Source organism: Molossus molossus, unplaced genomic scaffold (assembly GCF_014108415.1).
Source record: "Molossus molossus isolate mMolMol1 unplaced genomic scaffold, mMolMol1.p scaffold_m16_p_15, whole genome shotgun sequence".
NCBI classification, from domain to species: Eukaryota; Metazoa; Chordata; class Mammalia; order Chiroptera; family Molossidae; genus Molossus; species Molossus molossus.
The window spans coordinates 34125223-34150604 of NW_023425350.1; positions in this window are offsets into that span (position 1 = coordinate 34125223).

The following is a 25382-nucleotide window of genomic DNA, read 5'->3' on the forward strand; positions in this document are numbered from 1 at the left end:
CAGGGCTGAAGTTTATATACACTTTAAAGTGGAGTGGGTTTTAATTGTAATTTGGCCTTATAGTAATTGAGGGCCAGTGGTGCTCAGTAACTTGAGCACTGGTCCTGTTCTGGAGACCACTTACTCTAGGCCAAATGAATGGTATTTCAGTCTCACCTGTTCTAACTGCTAAATATATGAACTTGGAGAAGCTACTTGAAAATTTCACATCTCAGTTTCTCATCAAGATATTGAGGATAAAGCAAATGTTTCCTTATCTAATTTGTTGGATCGATTGTTAAAATAACATGGAAAGTTACAAAATGATGAGTTTAAGGCCTTATAGTAAACTCTAACCAGTAAATATTTCTAGTAAAATCAGTAATTTTTTTTAAATTTTATTAATTTATTTTTGTTACAAATGTTTCTCCTTTTTTTCCTCATTGACACCCTTTTTCCCATCTCCTCCACCCTGTCCCCAGTTTTGTTGTCCATGTCCATCAGTTATATATACATGCATACAAGTTCTGTGGTTTATCTCTTCCCTCCTCCTCTTCCCTCCTCCTCTTCTGAGGGTTGTCAGTCTGTACCCTACTTCCACCTCTCTGGGTCTACCCTGTTTCTCAGACTGTTATGTTCATTATTTTCCACAAATAAATGAGATCATGTGATATTTTTCTCTGCTTGGCTTGTTTCACTTAGGATAATACTTTCCAGGTCCCTCCATTTCGTCTCAAAGGATAAGAGATCTTTCTTTCTTACAGCTGCATAGTACTCCATTGTGTATATGTACCACAGCTTTTTTATCCATCGTCTACTGATGGACACAGGCTGTTTCCAGATCTTAGCTACTGTAAATAGTGCTGCTATGAACATGGGAGTACATATATTCTTTCTGATTGGTGTTTCAGGCTTCTTAGTGTATATTCCTAGAATTGGGACCACTGGGTCAATTGGCAATTCAATTTTTAATTTTTTGAGGTAACACCATAGTGTTTTCTTTTTCTTTTTTTTTCCATATTTTGTTCAGATAGAGTGGGAGGGAGAGAGAGAGAGAGAAACATCGATGTGAAAGGGACACATCGAGTGGCTGCCACCCGCATGACCCAACCAGGGCCGGGGACAAACTGCAACCGAGGTACATGCCCTTAGCGGGAACCGAACCTGGGTCTCTCTGGACTGCAGGCCGACGCTCCAACTGCTGAGCCAAACCGGCCAGGGCCATAGTGTTTTCTATAGTGACTGCACCAGTCTGCATTCCCACCAGCAGTGTACTAGAGTCCCCTTTTCTCCACACCCTCTCCAACACTTGTTGTTTGATGATTTGTTGGTGGCGGCCATTCTGACAGGTGTGAGGTGATTCCTCATTGTTGTTTTAATTTGCATCTCTCTGATGATTAGTGATATTGAGCATTTCTTCATATGTCTCTTGGCTATTTGTATGTCCTGTTTGGAGAGGTGTCTATTTTAGCTCCTCTGCTCATTTTCTAATTGGGTTCTTTGTCTTCCTTTCGTTGAGTTATATGAGCACTCTATATATTTTGGAAATTAACCCTTATCTGATGTATCATTGGCAGCTATACGCTCCCATACAGTGGGTTGCCTTTCCATTTTGATGGTTGTTTCTTTTGCTGTGCAGAAGCTTTTGAGTTTGATGTAGTCCCATGTGTTCATTTTCTCCTTTGTTTCCGTTGCCTTAGGTGATGTAGCCTTGAAAATTCTGCTGTGTATGATGTCTGAAATTTTGTTGCCTACATTTTCTTCTAGGATTTTTATGGATTCATGAGTCACATTTAAGTGTTTTATCCATTTTGAGTTTATTTTTGTATATGGTGTAAGTTGGTGGTCTAGTTTCATTTTTATGCATGTAGCTGTCCAATTTTCCCAACACCATTTATTGAAGAGACTATCTTTACTCCACAGTATGCTTTTGCCTCTTTTGTCAAATATTAATTGAGCATAATGTCTTGGGTCTATTTCTGGGTTCTCTGTTCTGTTCCACTGGTCTATATGTCTGTTCCTGTGCCAATACCAGGCTGTTTTGATTACAGTAGCTTTGTATTATAACCTGATATCCAGTATTGTGATCCCACCTACTTTGTCCTTCTTTTTCAAGATTGCTGTGGCTATTTGGGGTCTATTTTGGTTCCATATGAACTTTTGAAGTATAAAATCAGTAATGTTTATCAACCATCATCATCTATAAAATTGTGAGGAAGGCTGAAGGAAGGTAAAGAAAAAGTTTTATGGAGGACAATATGGACAAAAAGGGTACATTGAGAATTCCACCTTGAAGTATTTCTGATCAGAATAGACCAACCCCATTTTCCATTTTAATTTTCTATTATACTTCAGTGCTGGAGAATGGAACTACTAGTTCACTAAGACATCTTTTGAGCATCTAATGGTGCTCTTAACACTGTTAGCTATTGTGGGAATTATAGGACTTTCCAGTCTCTTTCCTTTAGGGGATCTAGCTTAAGAAACAAGACCCAGAGATTATGCTAAACAGAGAATCAAGAGATCAAAATCAAGGAGATGAGGTCAAAGAAGAGCAGAAACTTTAGAGAGGGAGAATTAAGAAAAGAAGACTATGAGCCTTTGCCTTCATGGCCAGCTAGTCACCAGAGCTTGCTTTTATGAGCCAAAGAGGACAGTCAAGAGTCTGACTTAAAGGCCTAGGGTTGGGGGAATGGGTGGGAAATGCCTAGGGTTCGGGGAATTCATGGGAGACTAGTAGATCAATAATAACTCTCAGTAATAAAATTCTACATTGCAATCTTATTTTCTTAAGATCCTTGTCACAGGAAGAAAGTCTTATGCTAACTGAGCCCAAAGAATCACAGAGCCTGAAAAAGGTTTTAAGTAGGCCTTCTTATTTTATTTTGGATAAATTGTTAATACCAATAAGTTTGGAGAAATCTCTGGGAAGATTTGACTCTATAGGTTAGAAGAAAAAATAATTAAAAATCAATTATATTTTGAAACATGAAATTTTGACTTCCATTAGTTACAGGGGCATGCTCATCCTATACTATTTGAGATAATGGGAGAGATTTAGGGAGAAAAATTGGATTTTTAAAGAAGAATCCCTGAAGCAAGTGTCTACAGGGTAGTCTTATATTGATTTAAGAATTCTCTTTGCAACTTTTTCCAGAGAGACTAGTTTCAATGTCAAATTTTGCAAAGGTAATGCTTAGAGTGCCTGTGGTATTCTTGTAGCAATCTCAGCTTGAAGACGGGTTTGGCAAAAGCAAAAAAGTGAGCACAATCAGGAAAATAGTTGTTACAAAGCCCATTCACTTTATTAAACTTTATTAACAAGTTTAGAGAAGTCAGGTCAGATTCTATGAATTAGACTGTTGCATAAAATAATAATCTAGATTTAATTAACCTGATTAACCTTTTATCCTGGTATATTTGTTTCTGTTAATTTATCAGAAAAAAACAAAAACAAAACAAAAACAAAGAATAGAAGTTATGAACAGACAACACAATCAATTGAATTAGCATATGAAAAAAATCTAGATGCTTACCACATGCTTTAACCAAAATAAATTCCATATGGGCAGAAATTTTAAACATAAATAACAGAAGCTTGAGAGGACTAGAAGAAATAAGTGAATAATTATATTAAACTTGATAAAGGAGAACTGCTTAGACTTCTAAGGAAAAATATTGATAGATTTAATAACATAAAAATTTTAAATTTGGTAAAGCAGATAAACCCATAGACCCAATTAAAAGGCAAATCACAATCTGGAAAAACATTTATAATACATCTGACAGATAAAAGACTAATTTGCTTAACATTAAAGTGATATTATAGGTCAGAAAGACATGACAACCTCAATGGAAAAATGAAATAACAACATAAGAAATAATATTTATCTTCACTACTGATCAGATAAATGCTCATTTTATTACCAATAAAAACATATTTTGGCTTTGAGATTATAAAATAAGAATATCTGGTGTTGATAAGAATATGGGAAAAAGACAATTTCATATACTGAACTAGCAATGGTTAAATTTTATTTAAAAATATTGATTTTTTAGAGAGAGAGGAAGGGAGAGAGAAGTAGACACATCATGTGAGAGAGAAACATTGATCGGCTGCCTCCTGCACGTCCCCCACCAGAGACTGAGCCCAAAACCCAGGCATATGCCCTGACTGGGAATCAAACTGGCACCTTCAGTCCACTGAGCAACATTGGCTGGGTGGTTAAATTTTATTTAATGTATATACCATATGTGTCAGATTGCATTTTACATTTTTATGTATATTTTTACATTTAATTTTCAGAACAACTCTGAAATAAATATCATTATTTTATCTACTTTTCAGATATAGATATTAAGACCTATAGGGATCCAGTAAGTTAACCAGTACTTTTATCCAGAGTTCTTAAACTGAGATTTGAACCCAGAGGTTTTCTAAGAGGCCTTAATCATCACTGTAAGGCCATCTCCATTAAAAGAGAATATAAATTGACAAATTATAGATTCTACTGTGCTATAAATAAAAACTTTAAAATTATATTTTAAATGGTGTTGAGACATTAATTTCTTAAAAACTACCATGTGTGCTAGTGATTAAGATACATAGTATCATTGAGTGATAATATATATAAATGTAACAGTGGTGAAGAAATAGCAGAGTAGCCTATTAGAAGTCTTAAACAATTCTGAATTGTTTAATTCAGAATTTAATTGCAAAAGTTGTTAAAACATTCATATGCTTTTACCCAAGAATTCCTTTTTAAGGAAAATAGTACATGATGTGAGAATAATGCAAAATTATATGTGCAATAATATGTATTATAGTTTAGTCCATAACAAGAAGATAATTCTAAGTCAAAGTTACAGGAAATGGCAATGTAAATTTAAGGGACAAATGCTATAATATTATATATATATATATATATTAAAATGATAGTGTAAAATATATATTTAGGGTCAGGAAAATATGCTTTATTTGAGTTAAAAAAGCCTAGTACAATAGCTTCTGTATTTAATTTATTGCCAACACCAGTTACTAGCCCTTTTATGGTAATAATATTCTTTTATATAGAGAGCCCTCTATATGCTGAGTATTTATGACCAAAATAGACATAATCTGTTGTCATGAAGCTTTCATTCTAGTGGGGGAGAGAGACTATAAACAAAAATTAAAAGGAAAATATATAGTGTATTAGAGGATAAGGAGAAAAAATAAAGCATATGCAATGTTGGGAGGAGGGTGGCAACTGAAGTTTAGGTGGAGTGACCAAGGACCTTGCAATGATGACATTTTTTTTAGCAAACAACACATATCCCATGAGAAATTGAAATATAGAGTCATGAAGAAATTTCCCTGAGGTCTGACACCTGGTTAGTATAAGAAGCAGAATACAAATATCCTGATTCCACTGTGCTATACATAAAAACTTTAAAATTATATGTTAAATGGTGTTGAGACATTAATTTCTTAAAAACTACCATGTTTGCTAATGATTAAGATACATAGTATCATTGCGTGATAATGTATATGAATGTAACAGTGGTGAAGAAATAGCAGAGTAGCCTATTAGAAGTCTTAAACAATTCTGAATGAATGTCAAGGCACCCTAGACATGATGCACTTCTCTGATTTCTGCTGTATAGTTGCTGGGTTCCGTTCAGCCCTGATTCTCATAGTGATAACCTTTATTCCAACTCATGGAGTCTTCAAAGTGGCTTTTCCTCTGGACCACCTGTACAATGGCACCACCATTATTCAAGCCACTGAATCTCTCCTTCTTCCCCCCCTACTCCTCAGGTTCCACATTCAGTGAATGCAAATCTAACAGGTTTAACCTGCATAATTTCCTTACTTATGTCCTCTTCTTTCTATTGTCATAGTTGTGACACCAGTTTAGGCTTTAATTTTCTCTCTTCTCTCACTCTCTTTTTCTCTCTAATATAGGTATCACACTAATTTCTCCATAGCCTTGCAGTTTATCCAGAAGACCACCGGCAGGATAATAGCTAGATTTAACCAGACCCAATCAGGTCACTCCCCTGATCAAATACTTTCCATGGACACCCCGTTCTCTAATATAGTAAATGCAAAGCTCCTTATCCTGACACCAGTGACTGGATGTAACTGATATTGCTTGTTTTATCTTTTACTCCCAGTTGTACATGTTTTATAGTCCAGCCATGACAGAGATACTAATGCCTACCAAATAATCTACTTTATATTTTTCAGCTTCTTGCAGTAAGGTGTTCCATATGGCTAGTTATAGTTAATTGGCTCTTAGCAGACAAGACTTGTCACTTCTGTGCCAGAGCATAGAAGAACAGGTGTGAGTTCTCCATGCTTCTTTATTCTTCTAAAGCAGCAGGGGAAGCTGCACATTTCAGATCATGCAGGTACAAAGTAGCAGAATCTGAGTTCCCACTGATCTCTGATGGATAACCAGTGTGAGCAAGAAATAAACCTTTGATGTATTGGTGTGTTGTTATGTTGAGCCATTGGAATGATGGAGTTAACTTGTTACCACCACACAACCTAGCTTATTTAAACAAATGCATCAACCACAGTGGGTGAACTCACCAATTGCCATACCAATTTGTGCTTACCCAGATCCTTACCTTTGCCCTTGTTTATCTTTCCACTGGGAACTTCTTTCTTTGCATAACCAATTCCTCCATTCTAATCACATTGCTCTACTTAAATTTTATTCACCCTTCCAGCACCATCTCAAAGGCCAGCCTTGTCTTGGTGCTTCTCCTTATTTGCTCAGTCAGATATAATTTCTTTTTCTTCTTATCATAAATAAACTCGGTAGTTACCTTTATGATTGCTCTTCACAAATTCTGTCTTATATTGTAGTTATTGGTATATTTGCTTTTTCTCTCAATTAGAACAGTAGGCCCTTCTGAGGGTTGGGATCATACAGATCTACCTTGAACAGCCCCTTATATCACATGGTTTTCTGAAAATATTTGTGGAACTGAGTTGAGGACTCAGAAATGTGAAATCCAGTTTTTAAAATTTCGACCGTAATGGCTAAGAAAATATATTTTGGGTATATAATACTTTTTAAATATAAATTCTATTTGATTTCCGTATTCATTATTAAATGGAAAACTTATTTTTCTCTGTTGTCCTCTCAAGGCCAAGACATTGCTTGGCACAAAATTAAGTGCTAGATAACATGTCGGTGAGGAAAAGATTCAGTACATAAAGATTACTGTAATAAAAATCAAGTTTGCTAAGGTTTAACTGCATACAAGACCCGTAGACCTGCAAAGAGCCCTCAACATATAGGGATGGGGCAAAAGCAGGTTAATAATACTACTAATAATATATAATAATTAATAAATAATATAAAAATACATTTTTTTATAAACCTACTTTTGCCCACCCTTGTATAAGATAAGAACATTTTAAAGCTAATAGTAGCTTCAGGACAGGGGAAATTAAAACTAAGTTTTAAAGGTTTCACACTTTGCAAAGGATTCTCATCTATATTATCTCATCATTTGATTGTTATAAGAACTCTCTGAAGTAGGCAGGTATTATCCCCACTTTAGAGATGAGGAAACTAAATCCCAAGATGGTTAAGTGACTTGTGCAAGGTCAAATAGGTAGTTTAACATATAGTCCTCAAGTCTCCTAATTCCTCCTGGTCCACTACTCTTTATTTTATATGTTATTGCCTTTTCTTATCTAAGTTTAGGACAAGGAACATCTTTAGTATCATCATTATGCTTGTGTAATATATTTTCTTGGCAGTAGCAACTATGATAAGTAGCTGAAGAAGGAGTGCAGAAACACACACACACACTACAAGCCTCCTGCAGTCTATACTGAAATAGAATTAATCCGGTGCTCATTGCTGGTGAATGCTGAATCCTTCCACATTGGTGTTGTGTTTAAGAATAAGTCAGTATACACACTCTGTAATTGAATGTCAAGAAATATGAAAATATATTGTTTTATTGCTACTGTTCATTGATTTATCGAAGTGATTTATTGTTGATGGACATGCAGTACAACAAATCACTTTGCTGACACCATCAGCTGCCTTAACTAGGATGTCAGTTCACGACATTAACGGTAATGGATGGTGATTATTTTACAGTAATGGGTTTAATCAGCGCTTTGAATGACTTAGCAGTCATGTCAGAATAGAGCCAACTCATCATTCATCAAAGCAGCATTTTGTTTACCAACATCATCTATAATTCATTTGATTGTTGACAATCATCAGCAAATACCTCTCAGGCAAAGTTTTATTAGCGATGGAAATCTGCTCAGCTGCAGCATGCTAAGCCACCTCCTGTGGCTGCACTTGCCCTAGGCCGTTATCAAGGTGGCTTCCACCAAGTGGGCTTCTGGTGTTCTCACCATTCCCATGGGTTGGATTTTTTTCCTGTTTCCATAGCCTCAACCCTTGATTTCATAGGGTCTTCAGTCACCCACAAAGACTTCAGGTAGAAGGTCTATGAAGGGAGGAAAAAGAAGCACCTGATCTCCTTGTTTGAATCAGCACAGCTGAACAGGTGGTCCTAACACTGCTACTTGTAGCTAGTAACAGTGGCCTGAGCTGCATCTACTTGGGAGGTTCAGACATGTCTGAGTACATTTGGGGGTGGGGCGGACGTAGCAAGCATCTATTTTCATAAGAGATTTTAGTCCCATAAGAAAGCTCAACATAAAGCTAGGACCATTTTTGGCTCTTTGAGCATCTCAGATTTCTCACCAGAAAGAAGCATGTATGTACATGCAACATTATTACATAAAATTTAAGTGAGTTTTCAAACTCTCTGAAGCCTAGCTTTAGGTAGTAAGTAGAGTGATTAGGAACTTGGATTCTGGAGGCAGCATAATAGACTAGAATATCTGCTTTGCTTGTTACCCATTGTGAGCCTTTGGGCAAATGACTACATATCTGTTCATTTCATGTATAAATGGGAGTTAACAATATCACCTTTGTCAGGGGATGGCTGTGAATATTAACTGATTCAATGTAGGCAAAGTGCTTAACACCATTCCCAGCACAGAAGAAGTGCTCAAAAACTTGCTTCTATTTAATTAATTAATTAATTAATTAATCAATTTTTACCTATGGATTCTGTTTCAGAGGCCCTGACCTAATGCAAGAATCTGAAAGCCAAATTAAAATGTAAACCCAGTCTCAGTTGTCTGACTTTGCTATTTGTTTGTGTCCTCTTTGCCTATTCATTTTCAGATGCAGTCCCAGCATGAGACACGGGGAAGAAAAATAGGAACCATAAGCAATAGGTTGAAAGAAAGCATTGTTCTCCAGTTTGGGGTCAGGCTGCAATGCAAGTTGTACTCCCTTGGTTGACCTTTGGATCCCTATAGACCCTAGGGCATCATGGGGGTACACTGTTCAATGGGGGGCAGTGGTGACAAGTAGGAGTGGAAGCAGCATGCTGAGCAGAAGGGGCAGTGGGAACCGAAAGATGCCATAGGGTCTGGAGGTGCCATGGATGCAGCAGTACCAGGAACATGAGTTAGTAATTCACAGAGCTGGAGAGAGGAAGAAGAGAGGATGTGTGTTAGGGGTGATAGAATGCATATTTAAACTGCCTTTGTTATTTTGATTGATATTTTCATCATTGATAACCATTAGATCAGATAATCTCTGCTTTCCTTTCAGTTCTATGATTGTAAAAATTTGCTGCATTAATTCCATGAAAAAATTTTTTTCCTTTATTGATTTTAGAGAGAGAGGAAGTGAGAGGGAGAGAGAGAAACATCGATGAGAAAGAACATCAATTGGCCGCCTCCTGCCTGCCCCCACTGGGGATTGAGCGCACAACCTGGGCATGTATCCTGACCAGGAATCGAACTGGTGACATCTTAGTGCATGGGTCGACACTCAACCACTGAGCCACCCGGGCCGGACTAATTCCATTTTCATAATCATCTTTAGTTTGGTTTATTGGTTTATTCTTATTCCTTAGCCTGGTCTCAGCATCCACTGTTGTGGAGGGAATAAGGTCTTTTAAGTTAGATATGGTAAGAGGGACATTAGATATGAATGCCATTCTGAAGTAGTTTAAGAAGTGAATACAAATATTATAATAATGATACCATTGATTGACTGTTTGCAATGTGATAAACACTGTTCAAAGTGCTTTTTATGTATTAATTCATTTAATCTCAAACACTTATGAGGTATGTTTGGTTATAGGTTTTAAAAAAATCAGGCACGTAGAAGTAAAACAACTTGTCCAAGATCACCCAGCTAGAAAGAGGTAGAACAAGGCTTTAAACCCAAGCATCTGATTCCAGTGCTGCCAACCCCTCTCCATCCAGCGTGGGTACAGTTAATAAATACATAGAGTGAGCAGCTTATGGGAAATGACTCGCAGACTAAGTCCATGCCTCTCAGGCCATGTAGTTAGCATGTAGTAGGGGTATGAAGCCTCTTCCATGCTTCAATCAAATGGATGACAGAACAACTCCTTTTGCTTCTAATGTTGGAAATGCCTTTATGAAGACAAGAGGCAACTTCTGTAGTTGCCATATTAAATATGCACTAATAATACTCTCCTTGGTGCTGAAAGGAGAGCTAACTGTGGGGACAGGCTGGCCAGAAAATCCCACAGCGACCATTGCAGACATCTGAGCCTGCAGCACAGAGGACAATTTTGCCTACCTCGAAATGCTAGGCAGTCTCCAATCTTGGAACCTGAAAACTCCTTTTGGCTTGGATAAGCAGTCTTCTCTTACACAAACCCCACAGAAAGAGGTTCATCAAGGAAGGAGAATCACCACCATGATGTTGAGATCACCATGTTCCTGTGTCAGCAACAGGACACAGATATACACACTGGCCCCTGAAGGAATGGCAGAGATTAAAAAAAAAAAAGAAAAAAGAAAAGAAAAGAAAAGAAAAGGCTTCTAAATCCTACTTTGGATTCTAGTGGAAGAAAGTGATGATGCACCTTTTTCTGAAACAAAATTGCTTATTTAATAGCATGCATTTTATTAGATAAACATTTTACCACCTATTTTATCATCTGAAAAAGCTAGGAAATATTCATATTTAAACAACTAGTATAAAAAACAGGAGACTATAAAGGAAACTTTTATTGCTTTTGAAACAATCCCATTTCCTTATATCTCCATAATGTAAGAAGAGCTGTCTGCCTGCACTCTCACTCCAGAAAATATTAATGTATAAGTCTTATCTCTGCCAAAACCATCTTCTCTCATTTCCAGATAGGACATTCCGGAAGTGGGCAGAAGGGGAAGGAGAAGGGGTCTTCAAAATGAGATTGTTGAAACTATGATGAGTAAAAGCTACCACAGCAGAGATGCTTCTTCATTTACTAAAATGCCATCTTGCCAAATGCCCTTCACAAATCTCTAAAACAGGGGCACCTGCTCAAACGCCAGAACTTCCCACTAGTAAGGAGCTTCCATTGCCAAGAAAGTGGGGTCACAGCTCAGAAGAAATGCTGAGTGGTCCTAAGTAAGACATTTTATACTCCCCTTTCTCTTGCTGAAAGGAATAGAATGGAAACTGCTCCTTACCTTTGGAAATCCAAAGGCTCAACTAATTGAAATTTGAAGGCTCAACTATTTGAAATTTAAATAATCAAAGTTTTATGTTCAGAGCTTATGAGAGATTTCAAATATCTGGGTAACCGTGTTCATCAGGACCTGCACATAAGCAAGATTAGCCATTACATAACATTACAAAGCTGAACATAACGAGGTGATTAAAAAAAAGAACTGCAAAAAGGAGACATCAGTGTGGGCTGAGCTAGTTAGGTAAGGGTTTGGGATAAAGTAGGCCTGGAGGAAATGACTGACGACAAAAGGGGTGGGGACAATCAAAAGACAGAGCACATTAGCAATTCTTGAGAGAGGAGTGTTCTTGAAGGATAAGGTGACCCTCAGGAATGTAACTTGATTTGGCTACAGTGTGTATGTTTAAATCACTGTCTGAAAGCATGCTAATATTACTGTAATTTTTGATGAATAACACATGACTCATGTGTAATTTTCAAAGCTTCAAAACTAAATGGATGTGTGAAGTTCAGCAAAGTTTTGAAAAAATAGCAATGACAGGGTTGCCAATTTCCTTGTAAAAAAATGAAGGAGAGAAGGAAGACAATGTCTCTAAGTGGTAGTTTTGTTTTGAAATGTGAATCTTAAGACATTTAAACTCCTTACTTAATATTGTTGATAGGTTTTTTGGAAACTGCGACTTTGAGCCAGCGATATATAGTGAAACCAACTTTAACATAGTCTAATTGATATGAAGAAGGTTTAAGTTCCTACAGCATATTTCTGGTCTGGTCACAAAAAAAATTATCAAATTTTAAATGAAAACCCCAACTCACTGAAATAAATGTGAGCTATATGTACATTTAAGAAAGATTAATAAAAACAAGTAAGTTCGTGATTTTTCAACCTACTGATTCTAGTTCAGGGCCTTGGGTGGCTGGAGCCTGTCCTAAAGTTCAGGTGCAAGGTGAGCACCACCCTGGACAGGACACCATTCCATCACAGGGCACCCCCCCCCACACACACACTCACACGCACGCACACACACACACACTCACACACAGACAGATACACACACAAGCTCACTCACTCACTCACTCACTCACACCAGGACAATATAGACACACCAGTTGACCTAATGTACACATCTCTGAGATATATGGGAGGAGATCAGAGAGCCAAAGAAACCATGTAGAGGTGGAGAGAATGTGCAAACTCCACACAGACAATGGCCCAGCCAGGAATTGATTTTTTTCTTTATTAATGTTATAACACAACATTACTCGAGGACCTGCTGTATACTATGGCTTCCAATGAGTCATTTCTCCATGTATGCATATGTCCTGGTATTGGTCCCTCCAACATTGACTTCAGTATCAGCCCTGTGACTTTCATTGGCCAATGGGACACCAGGAAGCATGATGCAAGCAGAAGGTTTGGTGACTACCTGTTCTCGCTTACTTGAGGATCAAATACCACATTTATAGAGAAGTCCAGTCATCCCACTGGCCACAGGTAAGCCAGGCCCCAGGTAAGCCAGTAGGTACATTGCAGAGAATTCCTGTGTTCGTGACCCCTGAAGAATCCAGTGGAAGAACTCCTTAACCAAACAAAAGATTATGAGATGTACTATATTGTTACTTTAAGCCACCAAGTTTAGGGGTAAAACTGATGCAGTGTTTTAAACTTGAGTTTTTACTTAATATATGGTGAAAATTTCCTATGTTCCTAAATAGAACTCAAGAACCCTGTTTTTAAATGATTTCATTATGTTCCAGCATGTACCATCATCCATTCAACTAATGCTTTATAGTTCAACATGCTTACAATTAATTTTTAATGCTCAATTGGTGACTTCTTAATGTCATGTCCACTGTATGTGGTTCAGGGAACGTAAGCTTATTTTAAAACAAGTTTATATCACTACGTTTTCAACTGTTTGAGAACATTAGTCATGAATTAGTAATTTTTTTCTCCTTAAGCCCTTCCACTTGGTAGGGCAAATGGTCAGTGCTCAAAATATTTCTTGAATGAAAAAGTAAATAAATGAATGTTTTATAAATAATTTTGAAAAGAAATAGCAGTTAATATCTTGTAAACTTCAATACAATGTCATATCCAGGCAAAAGATAATGGGCTTTTATGCTGTCAAGAGGCACTGAGAATTGAGTGTTTTCACCGAATTCCGTGTTCCCACAGCTAACCTCATTGTTCCCGCATCCCCTTCCCTCAATGTCCTACTTAAAATGAAGGTGACAACTAGCTTAGAGTGGAGGTGACAACCTGATGAACTAATTTGTACTAAATTGATTAGCTTACTCTGTTTACCATCCCCAAAGATGTGTTATGTCCATGAAGAAATAGTTTGCATTTCCTCAAATCACACAACATTCTGACCCTTATGAAAGAAAATACGTTGAGGCGATCTGCTGTCTTAGGGTTTTTGTTTCTCTGGTTCCCTCTGTAAATAAAGATACCAGAAAATTGTATTTTTCAAGAAATTAGCATCTGTCATTAAAACTAAGCCAATATTCGATTTAGGTTTGAGCTGAAATGTTTTGAAAAGGTGAAAGAATCAAGATAACAAGTTCTTTTGCACATTAACCTCTAGGGCAACTTCTTTTGTATTTTGTTTCCTTTGGAAAAGGGGAAGTACATTGTAATCTTCATTTTTTAATTAGATTTTAAAGTCTATTTAATCCCCAGGTTAAAGCATATTATTCACATTGAACAGAGAAAATAAACAGCCTTAAGGATGTCCTCTTTTTCTGCCATCTAGAGTGATTATTCACCGGATGATACAGCTGCGGATTGAAACTACAGTTCTAAGCTATTTGAAAAACACTGTCTATGAGGCACCAAAACTTCCAAAGACATTCTCGTTGTTTCACATGTTGACCCAGAAAATTTTTCCTTCACTGCTTTTCATGGTTTACCATTTTGAATATCCACTCATTTTACTTCACTTTCCCTGTTGTAACATGATCCCTCTTTGGGAGGCAGGGAAAAGAGAACCAACATTAATTGGACGTAGCCTGTGGCTCCAAGAAATAGTCACATTATTCTCCTTTCTGCAGGTGACTGAAAGACCCAGGTGGACAGAGGACAGTGGCTGTAGAGCTGGCACTCAGATCTCTCTAGATCCACAGCATGTTATTTCTGGAACCAACAACCGAAAGGCCTAGATTCCAGTCATGGATCTTGCCATATTTGTGAGTTCTGGAGCAAATACATGAGGTTCAATTTCCTCATTAGCCCCAAATTTCCATCTTTCTTACCTGTTCATAGCAATAACATTACTTTTCTTACCCATTTCATGGGGTTGATTTGATCATGGTTGGGCATAGGTTTTAAGAAACTGAAACATCTCATAGAAGTATATTGCATTAGGCCTCCGATTCTGAATGAGTTTAAATAATATGATGAATGACTGGGCCCACATATGAGGCATAAGCATCTTGGCCATTCCCATGAATGAGAAAGAATAGGGCTCATTAGAACATCTGTTTGAACTAAGCCTCCTGCTCCTTTTCATGGTGACACATTGATTTTTTTTTTTATTTTTATACTCACCCGAGGATATTTTCCATTTTTTTGTACAGATAGAGTGGGAGGGAGAGAGAGAGGAAGGGAGAGAGAGAGAAACATCGACGTGAAGGGACACATCGAGTGGCTGCCACCCGCACAACCAACCAGGGCCGGGGACAAACTGCAACCGAGGTACGTGCCCTTAGCGGGAACCGAACCCGGGTCTCTCCGGACCGCAGGCCGACGCTCTAACCGCTGAGCCAAACCGGCCAGGGCGACACATTGATTTTTCTTTTCTTCCTGCTTTGAAGCTGTCTTTGGGAATTTTTTTTAAAAAAAACAATGCAACAGGGCTGAGGTCTACTCCTCAAGAACTGTTTTGAAGGGGAAACAAATGACAGCCATAGAGGAGTGATGTCTTAGAAACATATATTGAATCTAGTAGGAGAGACTGAGATGAATTAGGTGATTTCTAAACTTAGAGCAAGACATTTCTTTTAGTCAGTGATCGTAATTACTGACTTTGATGTGTGTGTTTAGTGTACTCCCCTTTACTGTCCTCTGACCTCTTAGGTACCTTTCCTTTTCTTTCACAACTTTTATTTCTCTGCAACACTTCCCCTCCTCTATTCTCATTCTCTAAAATATTGTGTTTGTTTGTGTGTGTGCCACAAGTTGGACACTAAATGGTGAGAAACATGTTGGCCATCGATTTACATTATGGTTGGTCAATTTATTTTTAGTGGTCCTTTAAAATTCCCATCTACAAAATGGGGATATGGTATGTGCTCAGGTCTCTTCATTCTCAATACTATTGAAAAGGTGTTTGGAAAACTTATGGGTTCTTCTGAGACACACTGATCGCCTACAGGGCCTTTTTGTGACAGCAAATAGTAGTTCAGTGTTCCAGTGGTTTTTTTCCCTCTAGAGGCAATATGCACTTTATAAAATAATGTAATGTTTCTATTAGGTTGAACTGTATGAGATTGCTATATTTGTAGGGAAAAAATGACCAAACACCAGCAATTTCATATAGTTCAGCTAGTATCTCAAATGATTGCTTTTTCTGCATAAATATTTGCTTTTTAATACGTGGCCCACATCATATCCATCTTGCTTCCCTAAAAAAAAAAGTAATATCATCATGTGCTTTTTATTAATCGATATTATTATGTAGTAAGGTTTTCCTCTTTTTCTGCCATCTAGAGTGTTTATTCACCAGATGATACAGCCAGAGGCCTGATACAGAGGAGAGGCTGTGTTGACACTGCGCAGGTGGACAAGTGTCTCTGGGAAAGGAAGTGCTGTGAAGACTGTTCTTAGGGATAAAGAGGAAAGGACAGGAGAGCTGGAGTCAGGCTGTGGCCTGGGACAGGAAGCAGTGAGAGAAGGGGTCCTGGGAAGACCCAATGCCTTGTCTCCAGGGAACCCCTTTGTTTTAGGAATGCGCTCCTGACTATTGAGAAGACATCCGCTAAGAGTAGGGAAGCCCAAACTCTAGGAACTATAGAATCTTTGCCTCCAAAGCCCACTTGACCACTTACTCCAAGTTCTCTATATATTCTCATGATGAAAACAGAGTTTGATGATTTCTTTAACTGTAATTCATCATCTCCATGTTTAAAGTTTATATATTACATGCTTTTTTCATTAATTATATCTCTTTCTCTAAATTAGTTATTAAATTTTATGTTAGAGGACAGTATTGCAATGCCCACTGGGGTCGCTATTTCTAGATTTGTCCGAGAAACCATGCCATGAGGAGTGGGGTACTCCTGAGGGCATGGCCAAGGCCCAGCATGGCATCTGCAACCTCTGTCAGGGCAACATGGTCTTCCACAGCCTGACATTTGTTGAAGGGGAGTTCACCACACATGAAAGCAAGGAGCTGGGGAGGCGATAGATGTGAAAGACAGTTGTTTTAGCTGGTTATACTAGGAAGACTGTTGTACTGATTTTCACTCATGGGCATTATCTGTGGAGCATTAATGATTATAAAAGTGATAGCGAGCATTTATCAAGAACTTTTTATGTGGCAGGTTTTCTAATAAAAGATTACTATTCTTAACATAGTTAAGCTTTACAAAATTCTTACATGCCAGGTACTATTAGTACTTCTATTTTGCAGATGGAGAAATTTAGAGTTCGAGAGGTTAATTAATAAGACTCAGATCCAGCAATTAGGAAGGACAGAACCAAGATACAAATCATGATCTGTCCAACAGCCAAGGCAGGTTTTTCTATGACCTGTGTTTCTACCCCTCTGGTGAGCTTATAGAAAAGGACAGAAGGAAAAATCAGGCTGGGTGTTCAGATGGCTTTTGGAAGAGAGATAAGACCAAGGTGCCAATCGGAGCATGCTAGACTGGTGAACACACTCTCAGTGTTCATGTTCAGGAATAAAGCTCCGCATTCCTATGGCCATATTATCAAGTAGTCTGCTTCATTTATTCCAGATTGACTGCCCATTAATCTGCAGGTTGACCCTCTGTTTCTCCATTTAGAAAGCTGAAATAAAATAGAGATTTACACAAACTTTCATGCTCTTCACTTAAAGTTTGAAATACATGCATTGAAACGTAAATAGTGGCCCAGCCAGAGTGGCTCAATTGGCTGAGCATCATCTTGTGTACCAAAAAGTTGCACAAGGTTTGATTCCCAGGCAGGGCACATACCTGGGTTGCGAGTTTGGTCCCAGGTCAGGAAGCATCCAATCGATCTTTCTCTCTCTCTTCTCTCCCCCACCCTGCCCCTTCCTCTCCCTAAGCATGTCTTCGGGTGAAGAGTAAAAAAAAACTTTAGTTCAGTAGTCTTCTCTAGCCTAATATTTCTTCTTCTTCTTGTTTTTTTTTTTTACATTGATTTTTTATTTTGATCACCTTGGAGATGGAATTTAAAAGTAAATTAAATAATTTCAGAACTGAGTTACTATGGTGACTCAGGATGGAATGTGTGAGATTTCTTCCCTTCATATCTTGAGACTGAAAAGTCAGCTTGTGTGCCCATGTCTTTCATGGAAGTTCAAATGTGACAGAAGAGATAATGTACACTAGGAAGAGGTGTTATTACAGACACACTGGGACAAGTGCAGCTCTGGAACTGACCTCTATCTACTTCTGAGATGTTTAGGTGTGGATAATTCTGTGGCTCATATTCACAAATGAATGAAGTCTTGGCTGATTTGAAGCTTGACAACTACATTGCACCATTTATTTTTATTTTTATTTATTTATTTATTTATTTTTATCCTCACCCGAGGACATTTTTTCATTTTTTGTTCAGATAGAGTGGGAGGGAAAGAGAGGAAGAGAGAGAGAGAGAGAGAGAGAGAGAGAAACATCGACGTGAAAGGGACACATCGAGTGGCTGCCACCTGCACTACCCAACCAGGGCTGGGGACTAACTACAACCAAGGTATATGCTCTTAGCGTGAACCGAACCCTGGTCTCTCTGGACTGCAGGCCAGTGCTCTAACCGCTGAGCCAAACCGGCCAGGTGGTGCCATTTTTTTAAATGAGTGAGCCCCAAAGCACGTTCGTAGGTCTTGTCTCTTTTCTATCTATACTTAACCCTAGTTGACCTCAATTAGTCTCAATTTTTAAATACTGTCTACATGATGATGACTCCAGTGTATATCAAGAACCCTTTCCTGGACTTGAGACTTAAAATTCAAATGCCTTCTTGACTAGCATTTCCAAATAAGATATGCACACCCAGTTAAATTTGAATTTCAGACAAACAATGAATAATTTTTTAGTATATGTGAATATAGTTTTTGGAACATACTTATGTTAAACATTATTTATCTGCTAGACTATTGAAATAGCCACCTTGTTTTCAGTCCCTTTTCTACACTGAAGTCAAACTGATTCTTTAAAAACATAGGTGAGAGCCCTGGCTGGTGTGTCAGTTGGATGGGTGTCATCCTGTGCATCACAGGTTGCTGATTCAATTTCCTGCAGGGCATGTACCCAGGTTGTGGGCTTGATCCCTGGTGGAGGGCATGCAGGAGGCAGCTGGTCAATGTTTCACTCTCACATCAATGTTTCTTCCTCTCTCTCTCTAAAAATCAATAATAATATTTTTTAAAGCTAAAACATAAGTGTGAGCATGTCAGAAAGCTCTAATTTTGAGTAAAGACAAAGTTCTCAAAGCTGTTGACAAAGTTCTGTGTGTAGTTGCTCTCCCATAACCATAACCATAACCTCTCCTTCTTCACCCCCAAACTCTCCTCCTCCACGTGCTCTATGCCAGGTGGCATCCTCGTTGTTCCAGAAACACATCAAGCAAACTTGACCTTGGAGCCTTTGCACTGCACTATCCTTTGCCTGAAAGTTTCCTTGCCCCATATTCTCATGGCTTGCTCCCTCACTCCATCCTTCAGACGTTCAAATGTCTTATTAAAGAAGCTTTCCCCCCCTCCTCTATCCTCCAGAACTTACTATTCCATTTACATTGCTCAATTTTTCTCCACAGAATTGTCCCCCACCCGATATGTATTTACTTACTTGTTTTTTGAATGCTGATTCACATAGAATATAAACTTAGTGAGGGCAAGGACCTTTTACTCTTATAGCTCTAGAATGTAGAAAAGTACCTGGCTTCATGAAAATCTGGTGATGGCATAAAATCAACAATTGTTTTGCAGTAGTCCAATGCAGAAAAAACTCATGGAAGAAAAAATGGATATTTGTGTGTTGTTGCGAATTGGAATATGCACATTTGTGTATAAGGAGATGCATGTAGGAATAGTTATCTTTGTGTAAATGTGAGGGTCTTATATAAATTTAGTAAGCTTGAGTGACAAGGTTACCAAAAGACATTTTTTTCCTTCTCTGTTCTCTTCTCTGTTATTACCAGCAATCTATTTATGTCTTTGTTCAATGCTTTGCGTGTCTATAATAAGAATGTATGTTTTGGCTTACATTCAGAGGTGGGATGAGGGAGTTTTTTTCCTTAATATTTTGGGTAATGTCTCCCTGAGTTGTATATTAGCAGTGATAATTGTTTATCTGGGCTGTCCCTCTTTCTCCTGGCATCTGCATTATTTCTTTTAATCACACTCCCATTACCCTCTAATTATGTAAAATTATGTTATATTAGGTATAATTTCTGCTGGTAGCCACAGGGTGGCATTCATGTTCTTTGCCATCACTTTAATGACTGATAGATTACAAGGTCACTTTGAGTAGATAAATAGCCTATAGGTCCTTTCCAGCAAGGTTCACACTCTGATTTTTCATATTAACACTTGTAAATTGCAGAAGTTATTATGCGATCCCACCTGCACCTCATTTTGCTTCCAGCACCTCCAGTTCCTTCCTGCAGGAATCCAAGATGACTCTATCAGGTGGCCTTGTTTTAATATTTGATTCAGTCAAAGAGAATCTAACGCCAGCCAGCAGCTGACACCATCTTGGCATTAATTTCAGCTCAGCTGTCATGAGAAGACTCACCAGCAGCCTTTAGCATCGGGCTCTGACTGAATGCTTGCTGGTAAAAACTAAAATGAATAGCAATTAGGATCATTCACCCCAATGGGTTTGTGCCAATCTAGGTAGATTCTCCAGACTAGTCCTTGAGGCAGTAGAGCCATCTACTTAGTATTCAAACACAACTTTGATTATTAAAAGAAAACACACACACAAAAATGTTTACATGGGGAGGACGTTCAGTTCTAACAAAGCATCTGGATTGTGTTTTCAAGATGCAGAGTTTATCTCTTCTTTCCTCCTAGCCTTACACCAGAGATGGACATTCATTTATTCATTTAGATAACTCAATTTTATTCACGTAACTAATGGTGACTTCATTTATTATTATATATTTTATCAAATTTATTTTTCAAGTATTATTTTCCCCATCTTATAGATGAGGAAAGTGCACATTAGCAAGGTTAACAATTAGTTGATGACAACACTGATAATAAACTAGAGAGGCGAAATGTATATAGAGAGTCTTTTACTTTTATTTTTACACCCCCACAATTGGTCTGGGGGTGACACAAACACCTCTTACCTCCAGATGTACAGGCCTCCATTTCTGCACTATCCCACGTTGGATTATTTGTAGTAGGGGCTTTGCTGACCTTCCTGACCTCAGCCTCTTCTCTGCTTAGTCTTTACAACCTTCCCCCTCTGGAATCATCTTACTAAAACTCTGATGCCATTTTTTTTTCTTACTTAGAAAAATGGGGTCTCATCAAAAACTCAACTTATTTTTATCTCCCATTGACCCTTAAAAATTAATTCACTGAAAATTCCTTTCATCCCCTTTGAATGAACACCTTAGTGACCCTCATGAATTTTCCAGTGACTCACAGGTAATAGAAAGCCCTATTGCTACCTTAAACCACAAATATAAACTCAACGCAGAAAGCGAGATGTCCATTCCAATATGTTAAGCAAGACTTTGGTTTTCACTTAATGGAAAGACTTCTCCCCTTCACCCGCAGCTCAGCTTACTGCCTTCAGGGAGCAGACTGCCGTCAGATCCACCCTTTCTGCTCACTCTCCTGTTCTCCTACTTGCTGGATGCTGCTCCTGACCTGTGCAGGGTTGTAGTGCTTGGAAAGAAGAGGGGTGGTGGAGCAACAGTACTCACTTGACCAGTGTTATTGGAAGACAGCTTTGCCTTCCTGAGGCCTCAAAGATGTACACAGTGACTCTCTTGTGTCATTTGTGGGTTCTTCAGAGGCTCCTGGCTGGGTGCCCTGACTGTAGCTGCTTTCATTTGGCAATTACCTCTTCTTTGACCTGCTGCTCCTGATGTCCTTCAACTTCTGGTTTCCTGGCAGTCCACTTCGCAAAAACCTGTTGGATTTGCATTGCCCCCAGAAGCACCCCTTTTGATGCAGGATGACTTTAAACATAACCTTAAGCTCATATTTTTACCACAGGTTCCATATCTGGTCCTAAGCATTCAGGCATCTTTAACCATCCCTGAGGGTAATTACCTCCTGGACAGAGCATTTTACTCTGTTACTATGAGATGCTTCAAACTGGCCTCTCCTCTTTGGAGTCCTTCAGATTGGTCAGCACTGTTCTTCAACTTCAGAGAATGTTTCTCCAACTCTCAAACTAGTCTCATAAATCCCTTCTCTGGGCTTTAGAAAATCCATACTTCTGTTCCATTTCTCTCAACACATTTTATCTTCCTTGTGAGCCAGTGGTCTAACTGGCTCTCTGAAACCTACTTTGAAAATCTGTCTCTCTGTCATCTCAATTGTGTATTTAATATTTATTGTTGGGGACTTCAAGTTGAAATCCTATTGCATATATTTGAAAAATATTATTTAGATTTCAACTTTTGGACCTAGTAGACTATGTAATTCAGACTAACCATTCTATTGAAAAAAACAAAAAAACAAACATAGACCAATTTTTTATTTTCAATCTGCTGGAAGGCCTCAGAGAACTAATAAGTTGGTGAGCAATTATTACAATAGCATCTTGGAGATCCCAGCATTGGAGATCCACGTGTGCCCAAGAGGCATTGCTGATCAGAAGAGCTATCTAGGGAGAAAAGTATTCCTTTTAACAACTTAGAAGGGCCTGCAGAACAGATCTGTAGTATAGGAGTTTTCCTGAAAAATTCCTGAAGAGCTGCACCCTGAGGAAAGGACAGAGTTGTAAACCAATGTTAACGTGACTACAGAGTTTTGAGTCCTCTCGGTGACTCAGGCTTTCAGGCCCTATAATTGTATTAAAGTGATTCCTAATTAGAGTTAGCACAGGTACCCGGATAAAACAAAGTGACATCTCCTGTCAAGAAAATTAATATCATTTTAGACCACAATTAATTTTATAAATATGTTTTAAAGTGCAATTTTTATCATAGAATGAAAAAACCAGGTATATACTGATAAAAAATATAAATGAGAAATAGTAGAAGTATTGAAAATAGAAAACAGGACAGGACCTGGAGGGTATTATGCTAAGCTAAATAAGCCAATCAGAGAAAGACAAGTACCACTCACTTATTTATGAAATATAATGAACAAAATAAGCTGACGATCAAAATAGATTCAGAGACATGGAAGTCAGGAGCAGACAAACCTCAGAGGGAAATAGGATGGGGGGTGGGGTGGGAAGAGAGAAACAAAAGAACTTATATGCATATATGTATAACCAGTGAACACAGACAACAGTGTGGGGTCAATGGGGGAAACAAGGAGGAACATCTGTAATATGTGCAACAATAAAGATTTAAAAAACACACCAGTATTTTTTTTTTTAAAAGAAAGAAAAAAGGTCCACAAGATTATCTACAGAAGGAAGAGAGATGGTTGGGGTTTGGAATGAACTTGTTTAACATTTAAGGGCTGATAAGAGTCTAGTCTCTGAACTGGGAGTGGTTTCAAGGATATTTGCTTTATAGTAATTATTGAGCTGAACATTTGTGTTTTATGTGCTTTCTGATAGGTATTTTATTTCAGGACAAAATGAAAAGAGGTTTTAAAAATAACAAAGGGGTTACTCTGGTTGCTATATAGAGAGTGGATTTGAGATAAGCATGGAAACAGGGAGACAGGAGGGACTTCCCAGAGTCTATGTGATAGACAGTGCTGATACGGACCACAATGGTGGCCAGAGAAATGGAGCTAAGTGGACGGATTCCAGACATAGTTTGGAGATAGAATTAATAAGTTTGTTAATAGAATGTGTGTGTAGGCTGAGTCCTACTCCCTCCAAAAAGAATATCATGTCAGTTTTTGGAATGAGTAACTATACAGTTGATGGGGTCATTGACTGAGATGAGAAAGAACAAGAAAGAAACAGTTTTGAAGGGATAAATCAGGAGATTATTTTGGAGTGTACAGAGATAGATAGTGGGGACCAAGACCAAGTCTTAGGGCACTCTGGAGAATGTGGTATCATGAGTGCATTAAGGAGGAGGGTTTAGTCAAGGAAGATGAAGTCAGAGAAGTAAGTTTTGAATTTGACAAGATGAAGACTATGAGTAACTATTACAAGAGCAATTTTGCTGGAGAGATAGGCTAGAGATATGAGCCTGTTTGGAATGCGTCAAAGAGAGGATGGAAGTGAGAAAGTCAAGAAAGCAAGAATTGACAACTCTGAAGACATGTTGCTATGAAACTGAGTAAGATAAACAATGTAGTTGCTAGGTGGGCAACATGGGGTCAGAAACATTTTATCTTAATAAAAAAGAAACAAGGGCCCATTTCTAGATTGATGAGAATAATTCAATAGAAGGGAAATAGTGATGCAGAAGACCGAATACTTCTAGGGCTGAGTTTCTGGAATAGAAAAGTTATGGATTTTATTGAGCATCCATTTTATGGAAGGTATTGTTCAAGGAAATAACTGTATGTATTAAGCATTTGTTTTTTGACCTCAAGGACAGCCCAGAGTAGTGGGGGAGAGAGATTAGTAAACCAACAACATCGTATGCTGTTAATAGATAGGAGTGCGTCAAATGCTCCCGGAGGACAGAGCACCTAGGAAAACCTTGGAAACAGCGAAGTCTTTCTCAAAGACATGGTACCTAAGGAGCCTTAAAGGATTCATTTAACTCTAACCAGATGTGGGAGGGGTAATATAGGAAAAGTTCTTCTATAAGTTCAGCATTGCTAATCTTCCGAGCCTTACTGCTCATCACAGTAACATGCACATCTGGAGATGCCTCCAAACATGCACATCTGGAGATGCACTCACGTCAGAATGCCTCTCGTGTGCCTAACATGTCACGCTATTTTATGATGCACATGCTGTTGATGTTCTGTGAAATGCTCTTTCCTTCCTGGTGAACTTCTACACCATCTCTCAAGATTCAGTTTAAAAGCCACTTATTCTATAATACCCTTCCTAACCCCACAGGCAAAAGACATTGCCCTGGTCTCTGTGCTCCTGTGGCACATGGTAAGAATCTCTATAGGATAATGGTGACTTTTTAAGGGAGGAAATTACAACTATGGATTCTGGTGCCAGGCTCCCTGAGTCAAATTGTAGCTCTGCCATTTACCTGCTGTGTTATCTTCGGCAAGTTACATAATCTCTATGTGTCCCAGTTTCCTCCTTTCTAATGCGGGAGGACTAACATTACCTGATGGAGTAGAAGTGAGAGAGCTCAAAAAGGGGGAAGGTACAGAGGACATAGGAGCAAGGGACCCCCAAGGTATAAAGTCCAGACTTTGGGTCTTTCTGCAGGTCTACCCTGCTTCCCCGTGACCAGCCTTGTCCGCCTTCCCTGGAGAAGTGATGAATGTGCAGGGTCGGGCAAAAGTAGGTTTACATTTGTGAGTACTCGAAACACAGAGTTTATTCTTGTATCATTATTTATTAATTATCGTACTTTCCTTACGAACAGCTGTTCATCTACTTTTGCCTAG